Source organism: Oncorhynchus nerka, linkage group LG15 (assembly GCF_034236695.1).
Source record: "Oncorhynchus nerka isolate Pitt River linkage group LG15, Oner_Uvic_2.0, whole genome shotgun sequence".
Classification (NCBI taxonomy): Eukaryota; Metazoa; Chordata; class Actinopteri; order Salmoniformes; family Salmonidae; genus Oncorhynchus; species Oncorhynchus nerka.
The window spans coordinates 1,693,420-1,701,906 of record NC_088410.1 but is presented as its reverse complement, the minus strand read 5'-3'; the positions used below and the strand labels follow the sequence as shown (position 1 = coordinate 1,701,906).

The following is an 8,487-nucleotide window of genomic DNA, read 5'->3' as shown; positions in this document are numbered from 1 at the left end:
ACACACACACACAAATACATACATACATACACACACACACACAAGCACATACATACATACACACATACACACAAATACATACACACAAACACACACACACACACACAAATACATGCACATACACACAACACACACAAATACATACACACACACACACACACACACACAAATACATACATACATACACACATACACACAAATACATACACACAAACACACACACACACACACAAATACATACATACACACAAACACACACACAAATACATACACACACACACACACACATACACACAAATACATACACACAAACACACACACACACACATACACACAAACACACACACAAATACATACACACACACAAACACACACACATACATACACACACACAAACACACACACACACACACACAAATACATACATACACACAAACACACAAATACATACACACAAACACACACACATACACACAACACACACAAATACATACACACACACATACACACAAACACACAAATACATACACACACACACACACACAAATACATACACACACACATACACACAAACACACAAATACATACACACACACACACACACACATACACACAAATACATACACACAAACACACACACACACACATACACACAAACACACACACAAATACACACAAACACACACACACACACATACACACACACACATACACACAAACACACAAATACATACACACACACACACACACATACACACAAACACACACACAAATACATACACACACACACACACACACATACACACAAATACATACACACAAACACACACACACACACATACACACAAACACACACACAAATACATACACACACACATACACACAAACACACAAATACACACTGGATTCTTTAATCCATTATCTTGCTTTTTCCAATGTAAACATATGGATGTATGGATATGTACAATGTAAAAATTTAAATTTAATTGAATTGAAATGAATTGGAATGAAATGAATTTAATTGAATTGAAATGAATTGGAATGAAATGAATTTAATTGAATTGAAATGAATTGTATCGGAATGAATTTAAATACATTTACATTAATTTGTCTGTCTGTCTGCCTGTCTGTCTGTGTGTCTGTCTGTCTTTTTGTCTGTCTGTCGCTCTGTCTGTCTGCCTGTCTGTCTCCCTGTCTCCCTGTCTGTCTGTCTGTCTGTTTGTCTGACTGTCCGTCTGTCTGCCTGCCTGTCTGTCTGTCTGTCTGTCTGTCTGCCTGCCTCTCTGCCTGCCTGCCTGCCTGCCTGCCTGTCTGTCTGTCTGTCTGTCTGCCTGCCTGCCTGCCTGCCTGCCTGCCTGCCTGTCTGTCTGTCTGTCTGTCTGTCTGTCTGTCTGTCTGTCTAGGCGTTGATGTCTCTGTTTGTCCTGTCCTCTAAAGACGGGTGGGTCAGCATCATGTATGACGGACTGGACGCCGTTGGGGTAGACCAGCAGGTACCACACACACTCACACACACACACACACACACACACACACACACACACACACACACACACACACACACACACACACACACACACACACACACACACACACACACACACACACACACACACCTCAACAGGTATTCAACCGTCTTTGCGATATCCATGTTTGGCTGTATATGCCAATAAAGTTTATTGAATGAAAATCAGGTAACAGGTCTGTTCTGGTAGTCCCCACATAGTACTGCTGGAGGCCTCTGGTAGTCCCCCACATAGTACTTGCTACAGGCCTCTAGGTCTGTTCTGGTCCCATAGTACTGTCCACAGGCCTCCAGGTCTGTTCTGGTAGTCCCCACATGAGTACTGCTACAGGCCTCTGGTAGTCCCCACATAGTACTGCTACAGGCCTCTAGGTCTGTTCTGTCCCCACATAGGTACTGCTACAGGCCTCTGGTAGTCCCACATAGTACTGCTACAGGCCTCCAAGGTCTGTTCTGGTAGTCCCCACATAGTACTGCTACAGGCCTCTGGTAGTCCCCACATAGTACTGCTACAGGCCTCTGGTAGTCCCCCACATAGTACTGCTACAGGCCTCTGGTAGTCCCCCATAAGGTACTGCTACAGGCCTCTGGTCACTGTTCTGGTAGTCCCCACATGGTACTGCTACAGGCCTCTAGGTCTGTTCTGGTGAATCCCCACATAGTACTGCTACAGGCCTCAGGTCTGTTCTGCAATCCCCCACATGAGTACTGCTACAGGCCTCCAGGTCTGTTCTGGTAGTCCCCCCACATGGTACTGCTACAGGTCTCTAGGTCTGTTCTGGTAGTCCCCACATAGTACTGCTACAGGCCTCTGGTAGTCCCCACATGAGTACTGCTACAGGCCTCTGTTAGTCCCCCATAGTACTGCTACAGGCCTCTAGGTCTGTTCTGGTAGTCCCCCACATAGTACTGCTACAGGCCTCCAGGTCTGGTCACCAAGTGAATCCCCACATAGTACTGCTACAGGTCTTTAGGTCTGTTCTGGTAGTCCCACATAGTACTGCTACAGGCCTCTGGTAGTCCCATAGTACTGCTACAGGCCTCTGGTAGTCCCCACATAGTACTGCTTCCACCAGGCCTCTAGGTCTGTTCTGGTAGTCCCCACATAGGTACTGCTACAGGCCTCCAGGTCTGTTCTGGTAGTCCCCACATAGTACTGCTACAGGCCTCAGGTCTGTTCTGGTAGTCCCCAACTAGTACTGCTACAGGCCTCTGGTAGTCCCCATACAGTACTGCTACAGGCCTCTAGGTCTGTTCTGGTAGTCCCCACATAGTACTGCTACAGGCCTCCAGGTCTGTTCTGGTAGTCCCCACATAGTACTGCTACAGGCCTATAGATCTGTTCTGGTAGTCCCCACATAGCACTGCTACAGGCCTCCAGGTCTGTTCTGGTAGTCCCCACATAGTACTGCTACCGGCCTCCAGGTCTGTTCTGGTAGTCCCCACATAGTACTGCTACCGGCCTCCAGGTCTGTTCTGGTAGTCCCCACATAGTACTGCTACCAGCCTCCAGGTCTGTTCTGGTAGTCCCCACATAGTACTGCTACCGGCCTCCAGTACAACAGTAGAACCAATAAGTCCTGATGAGTGTTGAGGCAGTACAACAGTAGAACCAATAAGTCCTGATGAGTGTTGAGGCAGTAGAACAGTAGAACCAATAAGTCCTGATGAGTGTTGAGGCAGTAGAACCAATAAGTCCTGATGAGTGTTGAGGCAGTAGAACCAATAAGTCCTGATGAGTGTTGAGGCAGTACAACAGTAGATCCAATAAGTCCTGATGAGTGTTGAGGCAGTACAACAGTAGATCCAATAAGTCCTGATGAGTGTTGAGGCAGTACATCAGTAGAACCAATAAGTCCTGATGAGTGTTGAGGCAGTACAACAGTAGATCCAATAAGTCCTGATGAGTGTTAAGGCAGTAGAACCAATAAGTCCTGATGAGTGTTGAGGCAGTACAACAGTAGAACCAATAAGTCCTGATGAGTGTTGAGGCAGTAGAACAGTAGAACCAATAAGTCCTGATGAGTGTTGAGGCAGTACAACAGTAGAACCAATAAGTCCTGATGAGTGTTGAGGCAGTAGAACCAATAAGTCCTGATGAGTGTTGAGGCAGTAGAACCAATAAGTCCTGATGAGTGTTGAGGCAGTACAACAGTAGAACCAATAAGTCCTGATGAGTGTTGAGGCAGTAGAACCAATAAGTCCTGATGAGTTTTGAGGCAGTACAACAGTAGAACCAATAAGTCCTGATGAGTGTTGAGGCAGTACAACAGTAGATCCAATAAGTCCTGATGAGTGTTGAGGACGGTACAACAGTAGAACCAATAAGTCTGATGAGTGTTGAGGCAGTACAACAGTAGATCCAATAAGTCCTGATGAGTGTTGAGGCAGTACAACAGTAGAACCAATAAGTCCTGATGAGTGTTGAGGCAGTAGAACCAATAAGCCCTGATGAGTGTTGAGGCGAAGAAAATAAGTCCTGATGAGTGTTGAGGCAGTACAACAGTAGACCAATAAGCCCTGATGAGTGTTGAGGCAGGACAACAGTAGATCCAATAAGTCCTTTTCTCTCTGTTTTCTGATATTGTGGTTTATCTTAGATCACTCAGCCGGTGAGGAACCACAACCCGTCAGAGCTCTGTTCTTCATCTCCTTCCTCGCTCGTAGTCAGTTTCTTCGTCCTCAACATGTTAGGTGAAATAGTCGTCGTGGAGAACTTCCACAAGTGTCGTCAGGACCAGGGGAGGGAAGAGGAGGCCAAGGCCCGGGAGGAGAAGAGAGCCAAGAGAGCAGAGAAGAGGAGGAGGAGTAAGAGGGGGAGGGGGGAGGGAGGGGAGGGAGCCAAGAGGAGGGGAGGAGGAGGGGGGAGGAGGGAGAGGGAGGGGGAGCAGGGAGGAGAGGACCAGGGAGGAAGAGGAGGCCCAGAGGCCGGGAGGGAGGGAAGAGAGCCAAGAGAGCAGAGAAGAAAGGAGGAGGGGAATAAGAGGGAAGGGAGGGAGGGAGGGGGGGGAGGAGAAGAGAGAAGCCAAGAGAGCAGGGAGGAGGAGTAAAATGAGGGAGGGAGGGAGGGAGGGAGGGGAGGGAGGGGGAGGAGGAGGGGAGCAGAAGAGCCAAGAGAGCAGAGGAAAGAGGAGGAGGAGTAAGAGAGGAGGGGAGGGAGGGAGGGAGGGAGAAGAAGAGAGAGCCAAGAGAGCAGGGAGGAGGAGTAAAGGGAACGAGGGAATGAGGGAGGGAGGGAAGGAGGAGGGGGGGAGGGAGGGAGGAGGGAGCAGAAGAGAGCCAAGAGAGCAGAAAGAGGAGGAGTAGTAAGACAGGGAGGAAGACATGTTGCTCCTGAGTTTCTACACACACACACACACACACACACACACACACACACACACACACACACACAGACCCAAACACACACACCCCTCTATCTGCAGTCTGTCGTAGTGTTCAGCTCAGTGACATACACTTTCTGGCAAACAGAGACGCTTTTCTGGCCAAAGACACCTTGAGATGGTGATGGATAGGATGGAACTCCTGAGGCAGCAGTTTCATCTACACACACACACGCACACGCACACGCACACACACACACACACACACACACACACACACACACACACACACACACACACACACACACACACACACACACACACAGTCACACACACACACACACACACACACACAGTCACACACACACACACACACAGTCACACACACACACAGTCACACACACACACAGTCACAACTCTCTGGCAGTAACTTCATCGATGACCTCATACCAGAAGCATAAGGAGATGTTTTACTGGGACCTGATCTACAGACGACCAGTTTAATGACCAGGATACTCTGTGTGTCTGTAACAGAGGCCCAGGAGAGGCCCAGTTTAATGACCAGGTTACTCTGTGTGTCTGTAACAGAGGCCCAGGAGAGGCCCAGTTTAATAACCAGGTTACTCTGTGTGTCTGTAACAGAGGCCCAGTTTAATGACCAGGTTACTCTGTGTGTCTGTAACAGAGGCCCAGGAGAGGCCCAGTTTAATAACCAGGTTACTCTGTGTGTCTGTAACAGAGGCCCAGTTTAATGACCAGGTTACTCTGTGTGTTGTAACAGAGGCCCAGGAGAGGCCCAGTTTAATAACCAGGTTACTCTGTGTGTCTGTAACAGAGGCCCAGGAGAGGCCCAGTTTAATAACCAGGTTACTCTGTGTGTCTGTAACAGAGGCCCAGGAGGCCCAGTTTAATGACCAGGTTACTCTGTGTGTTGTAACAGAGGCCCAGGAGAGGGCCAGTTTAATAACCAGGTTACTCTGTGTGTGTGTAACAGAGGCCCAGTTTAATGACCAGGTTACTCTGTGTGTTGTAACAGAGGCCCAGGAGAGCCCAGTTTAATAACCAGGTTACTCTGTGTGTCTGTAACAGAGGCCCAGTTTAATGACCAGGTTACTCTGTGTGTTGTAACAGAGGCCCAGGAGAGCCCAGGTAAATGACCAGGATACTCTGTGTTTTCAGAGGCCCAGGAGGGCCAGTTTAATGACCAGGTTACTCTGTGTGTGTGCAACAGAGGCCCAGGAGAGGCCCAGTTTAATGACCAGGTTACTCTGTGTGTGTGTTCCAGAGGCCCAGGAGAGGCCCAGTTTAATGACCAGGTTACTCTGTGTGTCTGTAACAAAGGCCCAGGAGAGGCCAGTTTAATGAAGCCAGGTTACTCTGTGTGTTGTAACAGAGGCCCAGGAGGCCCAGTTTAATATTGGGACCTCTGTGTGTGTGTTCCAAAGGCCCAGTTTGTATGAGGTTACTCTGTGCCAGAGGCCCAGTTTTAATGACCAGGATACTCTGTGTGTCTGTATCAAAGGCCAAGGAGGCCCAGTTTAATGACCAGGTTACTCTGTGTCTGTAAGGCCCGGAGAAAGCAGTTTAATGACCAGGCCCAGGAGGAGGCCCAGTTTAATGACCAGGTTACTCTGTTTGTCTGTTCCAGAGGCCCAGGAGAAGCCCAGTTTAATGACCAGGTTACTCTGTGTGTCTGTATCAGAGGCCCAGGAGAGGCCCAGTTTAATGACCAGGTTACTCTGTGTGTGTCTGTAACAGAGGCCCAGCCCAGTTTAATGACCAGGTTACTCTGTGTCTGTAACAGAGGCCCAGGAGAGGCCAGTTTAATGACCAGGTTACTCTGTGTGTTGTAACAGAGGCCCAGGAGAGCCCAGTTTAATGACCAGGTTACTCTATGTGTCTGTAACAGAGGCCCAGGAGGCCCAGTTTAATGACCAGGTTACTCTGTGTGTCTGTAACAGAGGCCCAGTTTAATGAGGTTACTCTGTGTCTGTAACAGAGGCCCAGGAAATTTGAGTTTAATGACCAGGTTACTCTGTGTGTCTGTAACAGAGGCCCAGTTTAATGACCAGGTTACTCTGTGTGTCTGTAACAGAGGCCCAGGAGGGCCCTACTATGCTGACTACTCCCGGTGCGTCTCACCATCCACACGTTGTGCACCAGCCACTACCTGGACCTCTTCATCACCGTCATCATCGCTACCACGTCCTCACCATGAGCATGGAGCACTACAACCAGCCGCGGGTAACTATAGCAACACGCACTACGATACAAACAGCTCCAGGTAACTATAGTAACCACACTACAATAAAACCAGCCACAGGTAACTATAGCAACCACACTGCAGTAGAAACGGCCCAGGTTACTATAGTAACCACACTACAATACAACCAGCCACAGGTAACTATAGTAACCGCACTACACTACAAACAGCCACAGGTAGCTATAGCAACCACACTGCGGTACAAACAGCCCCAGGTTACTATAGTAACCACACTACAATACAACCTGCCACAGGTAACCTAGTAACCACATTACAACTATAGCAACCTCAAACTGGTAACCAATGCAGCCTCACACACTGGTAGCCATAGCAACCACAAAGTTAACTAGGACAATCGGGTACCTATAGCCTGTGTGTGTGTGTGTGTGTGTGTGTGTGTGTGTGTGTGTGTGTGTGTGTGTGTGTGTGTGTGTGTGTGTGTGTGTGTGTTCCAGTATCTGGAGGAGGGTTGAAGTATTGTAACTACGTCTTCACTCTGGTGTTTGTTATCGAGACGGTCCTCAAACTCATCGCCTTCGGGCTGAGACGGTTCTTCAAGGAGAGGTAACACACTGACACACACACACACACACACACACACACACCCTCTGGGTGAGACGGTCCTCAAACTCATCGCCTTCGGGCTGAGACGCTTCTTCAAGGAGAGGTAACACACTGACACACACTCACATACACACACACACACACACACACACCCACTCTGCCTACACACACACACACTTTCAATACTCTATGTGGATACACAATGAAACGTTCTCTGTGTAGGTGGAACCAGCTGGACCTGGCCATCGTGTTGTTGTCCGTCATGGGCATCACTCTGGAGGAGATTGACCTCAACGCTTCACTGCCCATCAACCCCACCATCATACGCATCATGAGAGTACTGAGGATCGCTAGAGGTACTCACACACACACACACACACACACACACACACACACACACACACACACACACCCATCAACCCTACCATCATATGCATCATGAGAGTACTGAGGATCGCTAGAGGTACTCACACACACACACACACACACACACACACACACACACACACACACACACACACATCAACCCCACCATCATATGCATCATGAGAGTACTGAGGATCGCTAGAGGTACTCACACACACACACACACACCCACACACACACACACACACACACACACACACACACCTCTCCCTCAGTGATACGTGTACAAAGGCTTTTATTGACAATAACATGAAGTTGATGCAAAGAGTCAATATTTGCATTGGTGACCCTTCTTTTTCAAGACCTCTGCAATCCGCCCTGGCTGTAAATTAACTTCTGGGCCACATCCTGACTGATGGCAGCCCATTCAATCCGCCCTGGCATGC

General features: G+C 48.5%; 1 pseudogene; it reads left to right on the top strand.

The window, feature by feature from the left end:
• Positions 1–1,409: 1,409 nt before the first annotated feature.
• The window catches only part of LOC135560295 (voltage-dependent T-type calcium channel subunit alpha-1G-like), a 13,029-nt pseudogene continuing 5,951 nt past the window's right edge, over positions 1,410–8,487 (top strand).